This window comes from Suncus etruscus, chromosome 7 (assembly GCF_024139225.1).
Source record: "Suncus etruscus isolate mSunEtr1 chromosome 7, mSunEtr1.pri.cur, whole genome shotgun sequence".
In the NCBI taxonomy this organism is placed as follows: domain Eukaryota; kingdom Metazoa; phylum Chordata; class Mammalia; order Eulipotyphla; family Soricidae; genus Suncus; species Suncus etruscus.
In genome coordinates, this window is record NC_064854.1 from 1,226,758 (window position 1) to 1,242,505 (window position 15,748).

General features: G+C 34.2%; 1 pseudogene; it reads right to left on the reverse strand.

Moving 5' to 3' along the window:
• LOC126013625 (protein NipSnap homolog 1-like) overlaps positions 1 to 12,312 on the reverse strand; it is a 45,321-nt pseudogene extending 33,009 nt beyond the window's left edge.
• Between the last annotated feature and the right edge of the window lie 3,436 nt (positions 12,313 to 15,748).

Genomic DNA, 15,748 nt, shown 5'->3' on the forward strand with positions numbered 1-15,748 from the left:
ATTATTTATTTGCTTTGAGGCATGATGATTCCATGTTTAGAATGTTTAGGAAAAAGAGGCTTACGGTAAAGTAAAAATGACTTGAAAAGCAATAAATCAATATTTCTATGAAATAATGTATTTCTACATCTCAGTGCTATTAAAACAAATATAATTAGTATAAACTTATTAGCAAAGGAAATACATATAAAGCATTTACCTAATGGAAAGAACACATAAAATTTAATGATAAGGAAATTATATTAACATTTTTTATAGCGGGCCTGTTATGCTGGCAGGCAGGCTGGGGTCAGGGGTGATGGCACAGGATGCACTCTGGGAATATTTGTGAAGGGAGGTAGACAATAGTGGTGGAGTTGGTCCTGAAACATTGCATGTCTGAACCCCAACTATTGTATATCACAATGGTTTCAGTAAGTTATTAAAAATTACTAGGGGCTGGAGGGATAGCACATTGATAGGGTTTTTGCTGTGCATGCTGCCGACCCAGGACAGACCAGTGTTAGATCCTAGGCATCCCATATGGTCCCATATGCCAGAACGATTTCTGAGTGCAGAGCTAGAGCCAGGAGTAACCCCGAGGGCCCCCAGGTTTGGCCTTTCAAACCAAGAAAATATTACTTTCTATCTATCTATCTATCTATCTATCTATCTATCTATCTATCTATCTATCTATCTATCTATCTATCATCTATCTATCTATCTATCTATCTATCTATCATCTATCTATCTATCTATCTATCTATCTATCTATCTATCTATCTATCTATCTATCTATCTATCTATCTATCTATCTTCTACCTATCTATCATCTATCTATCTATCCATCCATCCATCCATCATCTATCTATCTATCTATCCATCCATCCCTCCATCCATATATCATCTATCTACCTATCAATCTATCTATCATCTATCAATCTATCAGTCTACCTCTCTATCATCTATCTATCTATCTATCTATCAATCTATCTATCATATATCTATCTATATCTGTATATACATACATAGATGTATATATATTATTATTTTTTGCTTAAATTTTAGGGTTGTTTTGGACCATAGCTGACATTTGTGCTCAGTACTCATTCCTGGCTCTATAATCAGGAATCACTCTCAGCAGGGCTCAGGGCCCTATATGTGAGTGCTGAGAACCAAACCTGGATCAGACACGTGCAAGGCAAGAGCCTTATACACTGTACTATCTTTTTTTTTTTTTTTGTTTTTTTGTTTTTTGGGCCACACCCGGCGGTGCTCATGGGTTACTCCTGGCTGTCTGCTCAGAAATAGCTCCTGGCAGGCACGGGGGACCATATGGGACACCGGGATTCGAACCAACCACCTTTGGTCCTGGATCGGCTGCTTGCAAGGCAAACGCCGCTGTGCTATCTCCGGGCCCACACTGTACTATCTTTATGGCCTCAAGGACACTTTTATTTTGTTATTTTTAAAACATTTTCTAGCACCTTTTTTGGAGGAAAGAACAACAAAAAATTCCATACTATACCACTTAAGTATAGAGTTGAAAACATATTCTTAATTTACTTATCTTAAATATAGCTACTCATAGTTTCAAATATTTTGGAAGACTCAGAAGTTGAAATGTAAAATGTGATAAATTCCGAAATCCAGAAGAACAATACTCTCTGTGCAGGCTGCTCTTATTTCAATTTATTGGTTAACATTCATTCTTGGTGAAAGTTGGATTTTTTTTTGGCTTGCTTCTTTGTTACCAACTGTGACACTAATAAGGTTTAATTTCTCTCCACATTATTATAGACATATTTCTGAGCCAACTGAAAAAATCTTGCAAGACTGGAGGAGTTAATTAGGGTTGGCAAACTTTTCACTGAAGCATTGAAAAATGAGTTACTTCAGCTACTTCATATTTCAAAGTAGGATCTAATTTTATTACAAAATTAAACTGAAGGAAAATTTCTGATGGGTTTGGAAAGTCTGCAGCACATGATCGGTACCACCCAATCAAGTATGGAGTGTTGGAAGTATTCTGCCTGCTTAGAAACAGACTCATGTTTTATATATGAATCATATTTTACTGTATGTACATGAGTGCCTTGTGCTATAATTCTGCAGGTCAGAGTTCTCACTTCTGCTGACTTCCATTACTCATAAGCTGCCACTCAAATCCTATACATCAGTTATCAAAAGCGCAGGGTCTCTTAATTTAGGGACTTAACACAACCTATAGATGACAGCAATGATGGAAATTGGATATCTGAATGCTGAAACAGCATCTTTGGAAAGTACTATCCCTGAAACTCTCCTATATAGAACAAGTGGTCTTGGAAGGAAGATTGACAATGTGACCAAGCTTTATGTCACTGAAAGAATGCTTTTGATGATGTAGTTTGGCTTGGGAAGCAGCAAGGCCAGGCACATTGGTGTATCATGTTGGCCAAAGACTTTTGAGAAAAATCTTTCTCTCATGTGAATTTTGTACATTTTATTCAGTTGCATTACATTTGTCCTAGTTGACATTCTTCTTGTTATGCTTGCATTTTATCACTTATCTTGTCTGTGTCTACTTAGTTGATTATATAAATTATGCCAATACATTTCCCAGTTTTAAATATTTTTAAAAAATTTTTCAGTCACTGCAAGTTTTTTTATCATAATGTAGAGTAAGCAACATTTTAGTGTTTTGCTTAGAATTTGCACATTTTAAATCACATGTTTTTGTGGGTTATGCTATGTTGAATTTTTAGGCTAATTATTTTAAGATAAAAATGCTGAAAAAATCATAAAATATAAAAAATAAACTATATATGGAGATATATGTTTAATTCATGTTTTTATTTCTTTGTATGAAGCTCACAAACTTTATTATTTAAAGAAAATATGTCATATCATTGACAGTTACTTATAATACATTTGTTTCCAGATAAGTGAAAGCAAAGTTACTGAAAATTAAAGGAAATAAAAAATAAACAAAATTGAATATAAGAGAAAAAAGAAAGAAGAAAAAGTATAGTAGCAATCTCATTTTTAAAAATTATTTTATCACAAATGAAATCATTAATACAAAAGCAGTAGGTTCAGTAAAATGTTGTTGTTTTATGTCTAGTCTATAAATTGGGGTATTCTTTTAGGAATGACAGCATCAAAAAATGAAGTCCAGAAATTTAAATTTATGATACTACAAATTTGGGGGGTGTATACTTAGCTGTAGGACCTCCTGGAAAAATGTCCATGACTATTGGGTTTGTGGTTTGAATATGGCCTCTGGGTTTGTGGGCTTGGTTACAGCTGCCAGACTTTCCCGGAAGGAAGATATGAGGGACTGTTCTTGCATTTGTTCCAAAACAAAGCCCTGGTGCTATAAGCCCAACAGCTGGCATACCTGAAGTGTAGTCAGAACATCTCTGAAGGGAATTGTAGGGGTTCAGTGATGAGGCAGGGCCATCAATAAAATGGTGATTCTGGGTGATGGAGGCACCAAGCCTGGCTTTGGTAATATGTGGACTTGGCTCACCCTCTCCTCCTGAGATGACCAGCTTTGTGCTATGAGGGCCGCTGTAGCCATAATCTTTCATGGCTCAGTTTACATGTTTGAGAAAAGTCAGTCTATGGAGCTGGCCTGGTTTGAACATGGTTGCTGCTTGAAGCTTGCAAACTTAAAATATGTGTTTTGATGAAGTAATCATGTATAATTTTCTGACTCTAAACTTATTATAAAACTGTGAGCTATGTAATATTAGAACTAATTTATATTAATTTACAAAGTGTGTTTTCTTTGTTGGAGGTAGATATGTTATTTTTAATTTTTTATATACCCACACTAAAGAAATTGATTAGATAACTACCCTGTGCATCCAAAAACTTACTTGAAGGTTCTTTATAAAAAGGGCATAAATGGCTTCCCAGGACATACTCTGGAAAAATATACCTCTAATACATGTTTTCATCTACTTTATTAACTTGTGTTGATAAATGTTGTTTTTACTAATGTATTCTAACCTTGAACTCAGTCTATCAGTATCAGATGTTAGCTGGCTCTATTTCTTTCTTTGTTCCCATGCATCATCCTTTGTTCCAGTTTATCACCTTTGCATTAATCTTTTAACAATCTCTAACAGACTCTTTTGTCTCTATTTATACTCTATTCTAATGAATTATCAGCTCCATAAATTGAAGACTCTTTTTAAAAATGCAAATTGTGATTTAAATTGATTTTGGGAGGGATTCATAACTGACAGTGCTCAGAGCTTCCTCCTGCAGTAGCTAACATAATCAAAACAAAATGGATTTGAATGACATCAAACTAGAATTGGCTACGTTCAAGACAAGAAACTTACTACAGGGTAAAAGAACTTGTAATATCTCTCTGGCCCAGTCAGGAAATTTATTTAGTTGAAATCTTTATACAAAAAATTAGGTCACTAAAATAAATGCTAAAGTAGCAAGATATAGACATAACTATAATATGTATATGTATATATATATACATATATAAACTCTTAACTGTGATGCATTTTCCCACTCTTTCTTTTTCATTTTTCACATACTTCTTCATTAATCTATAGTTCTTATTATCTTAGGACCCAGTCTAAAGTATCTTTCTCAGAAATATCCCATTTGGACACACTGCTTTTTGTCACACCAATATTTCCATTGCACCATACTATATACAAGAATATTTATGTCATTGATTAAAATATATTTTTTGATATCCACATTACATACTTTGTACTTAGATATTTGAGACAAGCATATGAGGCCTCATTTTTCATCTTTGAAGTCAGTTATAGACAATGACTAGTCAAGTACTTGATATGTAGTATGATTTTAATATTTATTAAAATATTTAATAGTATTCCTTTTCTGGCATCTCTTTCACTATGCTATCCAAATGAAAACTTCCTATAGCAGACCATTTCTTTTGCTTTTCATTTCTACTACTTTGGGGAATATGATATCCCCCTATGAAGCCTTCTTATGTCCACCTATGAGAGAACATACCAGCAAATTGAATGACTTCATCACTTTTCTTACATCCAAGAAGTATTTCATTATTTATATGTGCCATAGTTTCTTTCTTCATTAATCTGTGCTTGGACATGTGAATAGTTTACTGATTTAGAAACTTGTGATTTGTGCTGCAGAGAAAATAGTAGTGAAGAGGTCTTTTCTGAATTATGCTTTTGGACCACTGGTTTACATTTACAGGAGTCATATTATTAAATCATATGGAAGATCAATTCTTAGTTTTTTTTTTTAAGAATTCCTATACTCTCTTCCAAAAGGGCTGAACTAGTTGACATTCCTAACAGCAGTGAATTAAAGTTCTTTATTTCATTATATCCTAGCCAACATTAGTTGTTACTATTCTTTAAAATGAGTATCACATTTTCTAATGTGAGCTGATACCTTGATGTTTTGATTTAAATTTTCTTGATGATTAGTGATGTAGAACCTTTTATATGCATTTTACCCATCTATATTATTTCTTGAAGAAGCTATCTGTTCATCTTTTCTTCCCATTTATTGATAGGGTTGGATGTTTTTATCTTGTAGAGTTATACCTTGCTTTATATAACTTTAATGTTAGTCCTTTAAGGAATGAGTGGTAGGCAAATGATATCTCCTAATCTGTGGGCTGTCTATGTATTTTTGTCATAGCTAGCCTTGAGGTATGAAAGCTTCTTTTTTTTTTTATTTAAACACCTTGATTACATACATGATTGTGTTTGGGTTTCAGTCATGTAAAGAACACCTCCCATCACCAGTGCAACATTCCCATCACCAATGTCCCAAGTTTCCCTCCTCCCCACCCGACCCCCGCCTGTACTCTAAACAGGCTCTCCATTTCCCTCATACATTCTAAAAGCTTCTTAATTTAATGTAGGCTCATTTGTTTTTCTTGCTTCTACTTGATGGGTGAGTAGTATTTTATCATTTAAAATACCTCTAACAGTGTCATTGAAAGTTCCACCTATATTTTCCTCTATGTAACTTATGGATTCAGGAATAATATCTTTAATCTATTTTGCTTTTGCTTTTGTGTATGATATTAGAAAAAGGTCTCAATTCACTGTTCGTATGACTTTTAGAAGTGTGTGATCTATTTAATTTAACCCCATCAAAATGGGGCATATAGATGAACAGAAACTTCCTCAAAGAAGAAATATATATATCTATATATACACACATATATGTATATATATGGTCAAAAAGCTTATAAAAATACTTCACATCATTAATAATTAGGTAGATCCATATTCCAAAATATGAAATATCATATCAGAACACAGAATCTGGTAAATATCAAAAAATAATAACAACTAGTGCTGGCCTGGATGCAGGGAGAAAGGGAATTTCATTCGTAGCAGATGGAAATGCAGACTGGTTTAACTCTTCTGAAAAACAATATGAACAATTTCTAAAAAAAAACTAGAAATTTAGCTCACATATGTAGAACCCCAAAGAACAATGCGGGGAAAAAAATCTGTATTCCTATGTTCATTGCAACATGATTCCCAGTAGCCAGAAGTTGGAAACAACCCAAGTGCCCAAGAACATATGAGTGACTAAAGAAACTGTGGTACATGTACACAATGGAATACTATGTTGATTTCAAGAAATATAAAGTCATGGAAGTTGCGTATACATGGATGGATGTGGAAAGTGTTACGCTGAGCAAAATGAGTCAGAGAAAGTATAGTACAGAATGATCACACTCACTTGTGGGTTATAAAAATACAATACAATGGTAATAAAACCTAAAGACAATAGACACAAGGAATTGGTTTCTGGTAGAAAGTTAGCATAAAGTGCAGGGGAGTGAAGTAGAGAATAGACCTCTATGACAATGATAGTTGGGGATGTTCACTTTGGACAAGAACTGAGTGCTAAAAGGAGGTAAAGAGATATACATGATCTCCTTCAGTAACAATATTGCAAACTACAGTGTCTAAAAGGAATAAAGAAGGGAGATTGATTGAAATAGAGGGAGAGAGAGAGATAGAGAGAGAGGGGGGGTTATTTGCAATAGAGGTAGGCAGGGCTGGAGTCCTCTGGGGGAGTTTAGGGGATTGGACTGTGGGAGGGAAATGGGAAATTTTCACTGGTATGGAGACAGTTTTGTTCATTGTATGACTAAAAGTTAACCATAAGTAACTCTGTAACTGCATCCCACAATAATTTTATTAAACTTTCACTATTAAAAATAAATGTTTTAAATCCAATAAATTAAAATATGTTTAATTATAAAACTAAAGTATAGTTTGAAGTTGGAAAAATTGATGTCATTTGACATCAGAATTGATGTTCATTTTTTCCTTAAAATTGCATGGTTCTTTGGCTATTATTATTCCTTAAGAAACAAAACAAACAGCACCCCCCAAATGGAAGCATTTGTACTTGTATATTCATATTATAGACATATAATTTTTTTTTTTTTGGTTTTTGGGCAACACCCTGTAATGCTCAGGGGTTACTCCTGGCTATGTGCTCAGAAGTTGCTCCTGGCTTGGGGGACCATATGGGACACCGGGGGATCGAACCGCGGTCCGTCCAAGGCTAGCTAGCTCAGGCAAGGCAGGCACCTTACCTTTAGCGCCACCGCCCGGCCCCAGACATATAATTTTTTAAAAGCAAGGTCAATGTCAAAAGACTTACATATTTTTAAAAATAAAATGGGAATAAAGACAAATTGTCTGAACATTAGCAGATTAGAATTGAATACCAAGAATTAATATTAAGATATGTGGTCAACTAATTTATGACAATGGACTGGGAACATGGAAGAAAATAAACAAGTCTATTAATCAAATGGTATTAGGAAAGCTGAATTATTACCTAAAAAAATTAAGCTGAATCCATATCTCAGACTTTATATAAAATTTATTTCCAGGTGGTTCAAGGCCTTGAGATCAGACCAGAATTTACCAAATACAGTGAGGGTTATATAGCCAATTGCTCCAAGAGTTAGAACTCAAAGTTGTCTTCAGTTATACGATTTTATTGATAAAACAAAAGAAACTAAAATAAGCAAATGAAACTACAGAAAAATAAAAAGTTTCTTCCTGGGAAAGAAAACAAGTGAAAACTAAAAACACCTAATCCTCACTCAATGCATCAGGTGAAGTGTTAACATACAAAATATATAAAGCACTCACAATAATCAATAAAAATATCAAAAAATCCTATTATGGAAAGAAGAAATGCACAGGCACTTCTCTGAACAAGATGAATGACAAATAGGCATTTGAAAACTGCTCATCTCGAAAATTCATATCAGTAGAGCAATGAGATATCATCTCATGCCAGTGAGAGTGGCACAAATCATAAAAGCTGGTAACTTTGTGCTGGACATTAAATTTGTAACTATTTTTTAACGTGAAGGGGTGTGTTTTTATGACTGAAAGCCAGCTACAAACATGTTTGTAATCATGGTGCTTAAAGAAAGATACCATTAAAAATGCTAAAATGATCCAAAAACCATGTGGAAATAAGCAAGCAATAGAAATAAGGGAGATAGTTGCCTCACTTCATTCACATTGTTAAAAATTAGACAATTGACCATAAGTATTCACTGATAACTATAAAGCATAAAAATAAGAATAAAAATAAACCCTAAAAAGTGGTAGAATAGAAACTGATCTACTGTTAGTGAAAAATGTCTAGTTCAACTATTAAAGTACAAAATTTTGGATTTGTCAGAAAAGAATCAAGCTACCATCTGATCCAGTAATTCCACTTTTTTAGTCTCTATCCACAAGACACAGAAAAATTCATTTAAAAGTCTACACCACTTTTAATGTTTACAAGTGTACAACTCTATTTAATCTAGTATTTAGTACTGTATCTAGAATATGGAATCAACCCAGGTGTCCAAAGACAGATCGTTATATAATAAAACTGTGGCATAGCTACACAATACAATACTATATGTAGGAGTGATGAAATTACCTAATTTTCTACAAGTTTGATCGAATAAGCTTATATGTTAACTAAAACAAATCAGATTAAGAATGTAAGTTCCAGATGATATCACTTAACTGGTATACAGAATAGTAGGCAATAGTATCAAAAGGGGATAGCTATATTATCATTGTCCCTAGCTCTTGGAAATAATAAACACAAGCAAGGAAAGAAATTTAAGGAAAAGTAAGAAGACATAAATGGGGAAAAAAGGCATAAACACATCACCAGTATAGAGGTGTGGTAAACCTGCTATCAAACCACAGAGTCAAAACTCTAAGCATAACCTCTGCTACAATGACAAAACTTAAAAACATATCTGTTAAGGAGGCAGCCTAGGGTTGGGAAAGAATAGGGACATTGGTAGAAGGAAGTTGAAACTAATGGTTGAACTAATGTTGTTTTGAAACTTTATTATGAATAATTGTATAAATCATGGTGCCTCAAAAAATAAAAAAAATGTCTAATAATTCTACATTTTGCAACTTATAAAAACATGATAGTTAAAGTCTTAAATTGCCAAGATAAAATCTGTAGAAACAATTTCAAAATAAATGTCCCATGCTGGGTTAATAAATGATTAAGGTATTTGCCTAATCACTCAGAATACTAAGGCATATAGAATAAAAGACCAATGTCACTCAGTTTCAAAATAGATTATTTTGATTAGACTAATAAATACATATCATAATTACTTTCTATTTTTACTGCAATATTTCTCCATGCAACCTAAAGTGGAAATATAAGAAAATAATTCTAAATTATAATATTCTAACACCTTCAGAATGAGACCTAAACTGTTTTCAATCAGAATATAAAATTGTGATAATTCTGTTTTATAATAGTTCTGTGAATTATTTGGGGGGGGGCACAGCTGGTGATGCTCAGGGGTTACTCCCAGCTCTGAGCTCAGAAATTGCTCCTGACTTGGGGGATAATATGGAACTCCAGGCAACCGAGATTCTTCCTGGATCAACCGCATGCAAGACAAATGCCCTACCCCTGGGCTATCGCTTCAACCCCAATTTGGTTAATTTTCATATATTAATAGAAATAACATATGAATATAAATATTTAATAAAATATATTAACATTATATAAATATATTAATACATATCAATATAGTAATTATATACATTATAATACATTGTAATAATACAATATTCTAATAAATAGAAACACTATTAATTCAGTACACAAATAGCAAACGTCCTTTATGACAGCATTTTAAGCCCTTGAGCATAATTTCCCAACTTAACAAAGAGCTATATATTTTGTTCCACTTTCTTATTATATAGATATAAAATAGAAGAGTCATCTTTTACATGATGTAGCCACTGTAATGGAAAAATAAATGTACAATGTTATCTAAGAAGGGGTTAATTGCATGCATTCTAATAGTCACTGCATTGAATGTAATTGAAGAGAAGATGCCTTATCAATAGCCATTTTTCTTTCAGAAAACTCCATGCCAGGTTTTTAATCAACTCCATGATTTCCCAGGAAAGTGGAGGTGATGGTGGTACATGTAAACCAAGTCCAGGAACAGGAGAGTTCAGTTCATTGCACTTCCTTGATGAAATTTCCTATTCTGGCAGCTCATCCATGAAGAAATTTATTTTGTACACCGACATAATATTATTCAGAAAAATGTTCATTCTCTTAAGTTTGAAGCTATTATATCGCATTTATATGTATAATTTGGAACGTATTAGTGCTCGGTTTTATTTTTCAATAGGAAAGAAAAATAATCTAAGGTAAAATTACGTAGGCATATTTACTTTTCTTATTATTCCTGTACACTGCTATTTGCAGACTGGAATATTAACACCTGTTGTAGACTGGAAATTACTTGTAGACAGGAATATTAACTTTTAATATTCTTTTAATAAAGTAGAAAGAAGTTCTTTGAAACAAAACTAAGATCCAAAAGAATTGCACCGTTAAATAAGGCTTTGTGACTTTTAGAGGTGAAGAAATAGAACATTGCCAGTTACTGATATAAAAGTTTTCTGAAATAAGAAGTACCAGGTAAAATCATTGTTTTATAGAGACAAAGCATGCTTTCAAATATATCATAGAACTGAAATACCTAAATTCTTCAGTGAATCATTTATACTATAGAAAATAATAGACTGTAGTTTAATCCTAGGAGAAAAGATAGAGGAGAATAAATAAGGGACAGAATTCAAATTGAACACATCTCACAAGGGATATGAAATGCAAATTATGTTTGAAGTAAACTGAAGACACAAAAAATCAGTGTCTTTTGTTACATATTTATTGTTCTTAGATAAAAGCCTTGGGTCAAATTTCTTTCTCTGTACTATAAAGTCAATAAATATCCCCGAGTCAATGACTGGTTTGTTTATAAAAACATTTTCCAGTTTTTCTGAACATTTTATAGAATGGGAAGAAAGCACCAACATTTGAAATTTTTCTTTAAGATTAGTTACATATTCATAAGCTATAAATCATTTGCATTACTTTTCTTTTTTTACATTTTTGTAACTTTAAACAGAGTGGTCTCAATAGTTGCTCAAATACATTTTTCCGGCATTCTAGATTCCAATACGACCCAGCACCAACATACCATTCTCTCCACTATTGCCCCTGAGTTCTCACCCACCTCCATGCCTTGGCAGGTATAGAACAATTTACTTTGTGTTACTTTGTCAGTTAAGTGGCAATGGCATGATGAAAAAGCCTTCAACGAAAGAAAACTTGTGGAAATTGTCACATCTCAGAATTCGTTCACTAAGACATTGTTTGAAGGTGTACTAGGCTGTTTGTTGTTCGCTGATCATTCAGTGTTACTGTCTTTGTAATCCTTTGGTAGCTTCTGTGCTACTTGGATCTCTACTTTGGTGTGCTCTTACTGAGGCGTTAGTACTGAGACATGTAGAGCTGTTGTATGCCACATATGCCATGCCCTACCTCCAGGAGTCCCAAAGTCTGTGGGCTGACATGACTGTAGTTATGGGACATATCTATGGCGTCCAGGGTTTCCAAGACCCTCTAGTTTTCAGCATAATACTGGCATATCTTTTTTTTTTTTTTCATTTCTGATCCTGTTTATTAGAGTTTCCTCTTTTTTTTTTTTTTGGTTTTTGGGCCACACCCGTTTGATGCTCAGGGGTTACTCCTGGCTATGCGCTCAGAAATCGCTCCTGGCTTGGGGGGACCATATGGGACGCCAGGGGATCGAACCGCAGTCCGTCCTACACTAGCGCTTGCAAGGCAGACACCTTACCTCTAGCGCCACCTTCCTGGCCCCCAATACTGGCATATCTTGAGTATTGTTCTGTTACCTGTGTTGCAGAGATCAATGTTCAAGCCGTCAAGTGTGGTCGCTGGTGCGGTGGCCATGTGAGTTGTGGGTGCAGCTGCTGAGGCTTTAGAAAACTGGAATTTAGCCCACCCCTGCTCCTGAGAGTGCCCCAGTTTTTAGCTTTGAGATCATTGTAATCATAAACTTTCTCTTGAAGTTTGGTTTATATCTCTTTCAAAAAGAAAATGAGTCTATGGACTTGACCAATGACTGGATATAGCGGTGGTTATGGTATATAATTTTGAAGTAAAAAACAAAATGTATGCATATCTGAACCATATAGAAACACTGGAAAGGAAATTTAGAACAATTTAGAAAATTTAAAATTTAGAAATCTAAAAATCAGAACAATTTCAAAAAATTTAGAACAACTGTTCCTTGGTACATTTATTGTATTTAAAATTTTGTTTTGTCTTCTATGCATTTTAACTTTTCAAATAGTCATATTTTTACTTAAAAGAGGTAAACAAAGCAAGCAATCTTTAGACATGTAAGTCAAGGTATAATTCTTGGTGGGCAGATTTTATACAAAGCTTCTTTTTAATCACAACATTGTCAAAAAAGAATATATAGAAAACTATATTTTCTTCAGTATATAGATACTGATATATTCATATGTATATATATTATATATATATATGTATGTATATATGGTCTATCGAAGAGCATACAAGAAAGTGGAAAAAAAGGAATAACACAGCCAAGAAGCATAGGCTGGGAGAACAGGCCAGAAGTTTGGGCTGCGAGTACAGTTAAGCCAGCTGCTGGCCTAATGTGTTTATTCAAGTTCCCAAATCCCACCAACATGCAGTAAAGGAACCACAGGGTTATCACAGAATTTGACTGCCAAGATTGACAATGTGTTTGGGGTCCTGGGCCCATCGAGCAGTATCTCCCATTTTCATCATCCAGGTACCTTGGGGGGGTCTAAGCAAGAGCTGCATTCCAGGAAGGTGAGCTGAGAATGGGGATGATAGCAGGAAAAAAAAAGGAAGGTGTTAAAAATAAGAATAAGGTGTTAAAAATAAGAACACTTTCTGCCCTGGTCCTTGATGACAGAAATCCAAAGGCCAGAGAAGGAGATAGAGAGGGGAAGCTAGAAAATGCCTTGGGCATTTGGTGATATAAAGACAGTTATCTGTATATATCTAAACCTATAGAGCCAACATTTTTGTAAGCATGGAACCCAAAGTACAGTTATTAAAATTAAACATATGCCTTTTAATGAGGCATAATGGGAAGATTGGAAAAAAAGCTAGGAACAATGGTGGTGGGGGGGTTGTTAACACTGGTAGTGGACTGCAGCTGGAATATTATAGATCTAAAACTCTAGTATTGACAGTTTTGGGAATTAAGGTATCTAAATAAAAAAGATAAGGATGGGAAGATTAATCAATTGAGCTTGTGCAGGACAGAAGACTCGATGCTAAGATTCTTTCACCACAGAGGCAAAATCTAATGTGTCTGGAGAGTGAAAATGCAAGTACATTTTTCCATCTCCTTCCTTCAAAGGAGAACTCTGCCATTACATAGTCCAGCCTTGACATAAGGGATTATGCAAGCCGAACAGGCAACTTTTCCAAGTGTTATTACTCAACAGACAGGGCTTGTTTGGGACTTCTATCAATAAGGGAGAACCTCTGCATGCCACAGCTGCATCTGAAGTAAGCCAGACTTATGTAAACTCCGATGCTGGAAGAGACACTGATGCCTCACATTTACTCACTGGAAAAGACAGGAATTGTAAGCAACAAAAAAGAAGACTATTCATTACAACCTTGCAGATCAAGTGAGAGAGACTGGCAGTAAATCAGAGAAGGAATGTAGGATGCCAGATCTCCCGTCTGCAGAACCAAGACCTCTATGAAGCATGCAAAGAGCTGAGAGCACATGGAGAGAAAATAATAACAGAAAGGAACAACAAAACATCTTCAGGAGGAATAATCATCTATCTGAAGAAGCATCGCTGGCACAGGAATGATGAGAAATAGGCATCAGCAGGCGATGGAGGTTCACAGCCCCAGTGGAGTTCTGCTGGCACAAGGATGTTAAAGCTCCCAGAAAGATGCTGGCGAAGATATTTGACAGCTTCTTAGATAACGTGTTTTTTTTTTCTTCCTCTCCCCTTCTATTTACAGGGCTTCCATGTATTCTAGTTATGGTAAAAATAGAAGAAACAAATGGCAGGAAGTGCTGCTGGCTCCTTTGCTCAATTATGCCCCATTAATATATCACTCATGCTGGGCTTTTATAAAAGCACGTATCTTGATATCCATTATGTTTCTCAGAACTGTTGATTCACAATAGGTTCAGGGAGTTTTATCTGTAATGTACCTTTCCACATACATACATAGTTAGCTCCTAAACATGCACGAGGAGCCTGGTGTCAACTGTAGTCTTCCCTTGCTGCTATCTGCCATGTCTTAATTTGCCATTTTCTTGTCCCAAAGCAGTCTTTCCTAAAATAATTAACTATTTTGTTTATACAGTTATCAGAGAACAATGAATGGCAGTGTTACTTTACCTATAACTTCCCATTAATCAATATAACCTGATGTAGAAAGGACAGAGTAAAACTTATTCTTTAAGAGAATTTAATAAATGAAATTACAGAAAATTGAAGAAATAGTCTAAATGAAGTTAAAGTTATTAAAACTTATAAAATCAAGACAAACTTATTAAAGAAGATACAGTTGAAACTAGGATATTTAAAGATGCTTATCAAATATGTCAGAGCCTCACTAATTTATTTTCTTCTTATGAAACAAACACAGGGCGTCTAATTATTGATATATTCAACTATTATTTTCCCAAATGAGACATGTTAAAGACAAAACATACCAACAATGCTATTCTATATAAGACGTTTAGATTTAATGTTTTTGGAGTAGATTCTTAATTGTAGGTATAGAAATTAAATATATGTATTTATGTGTATATGCATGATGCATATATAAAGATCTTGGCTTTTATTTTATGCTCTATAATGTCCAAATGGTGGAATCCATCATTTACATTTTATTTTAAAATTATTAAGTGTCTCATATTTATGTTCTAGAGAACTTATTTTTTTTTATCAGAATGCCTCCCTCCTTTTTTTATCACTATTCCCCAAAACTCATTCTTCATTCTCATTATTCTTATTCTCATGATTCAAAACTGCATTTATTTCCAAAATTAAGGCAGCATATTCAGTTTAGATAGCATGGTGTTGATATTGTACTAGCAATAGTGTTAACATTTATGATTTAAGGCACCAAGTTACAAATATCCCACCACTAAAGCACACAGAATCTTCTGCTATTGTTTCAGTGTCTCCTCTAGTTCTTCCTCTGTCCCTCATCCAGTCATTGACTCCTGTTTTTTTAGATTTTAAAAATTACTTTATTGAACATCATGGTATTCTGAGAAATAGGGAAAAAGGCCAGGAGCACAATTCCATGGTAGTAAAATTGCCAAAATAGAGGGCAGTAC